General features: G+C 47.1%; 1 protein-coding gene across 1 annotated transcript in view; it reads left to right on the forward strand.

The window, feature by feature from the left end:
* AGBL4 (ATP/GTP binding protein like 4) overlaps positions 1–798 on the forward strand; it is a 1816099-nt gene that overhangs the window by 159108 nt on the left and 1656193 nt on the right. The gene's annotated exons all lie outside the window — the stretch shown is intronic.

The following is a 798-nucleotide window of genomic DNA, read 5'->3' on the forward strand; positions in this document are numbered from 1 at the left end:
CCATCCCCATCCCCATCCCCTGTGAGCAGCACCAGGCTTCGTGCTCAGCTGGCATGGCCCTGTCCTTCATGAATGGCACTGCCGGGGCTGCACAAGCACTGCTCGCAGTGAATGGGACCACACCAGCCAAGCACCAAGCCCAGCTCCATTCATGTCTCCTGTGAATGGTGCTGGGCTTGGTGCTTGGCTGGCGCAGCCCCATCCCCATCCCCTGTGAGCAGTGCTGCCTGGGCTGCACCAGTGCCACTTGCAGGGGATGGGGCCGCACCAGCCAAGCACTGAGCCTGGCACTGCTCGCAGAGTCATATGGTGTATAAGTCAAGGTTGAATTTTAAGAGTTAAAATTGGACTTCAAACTTTGACTTATACACTGTGAAATCTGATAGTTTGTTTAAAAAATAAAAAATGTTCACCTGTACATATAGTTAATGCATTATTTTTGAGAGGGCGGCAAGTTGGAAGATTTAAATAATAATGCCATATATTGCTTGAAAAAATTGTTAATGTACCCTAATTCTTCTTTAGAGGACTCGAGTGCCCTGGGCAGCAGAAGTGCACAGGGTGCTGGCAGCAGTGGTGGTGTTCAGGCTAGCAGTGCAGCAGCCACTGTTTTTGCACCCCTAACGCCACCAGTCACCCTCCCTTCATTATACTACTGTTTTTGTATCAATACTCTCAGAAAAGAGATTGATAGGGATGAGAGTTTTGTCTGAACAAATCTTTTGATTGTGAATAAGAAAGAGAATGAGAATTCTGTTCTCAGCTTGTGAATTTCTTCAATTTCCTCGTTTTAGTGTT

The sequence above is a fragment of the Gavialis gangeticus genome, unplaced genomic scaffold (genome assembly GCF_001723915.1).
Source record: "Gavialis gangeticus isolate Ggan-Ray unplaced genomic scaffold, GavGan_comp1, whole genome shotgun sequence".
In the NCBI taxonomy this organism is placed as follows: domain Eukaryota; kingdom Metazoa; phylum Chordata; order Crocodylia; family Gavialidae; genus Gavialis; species Gavialis gangeticus.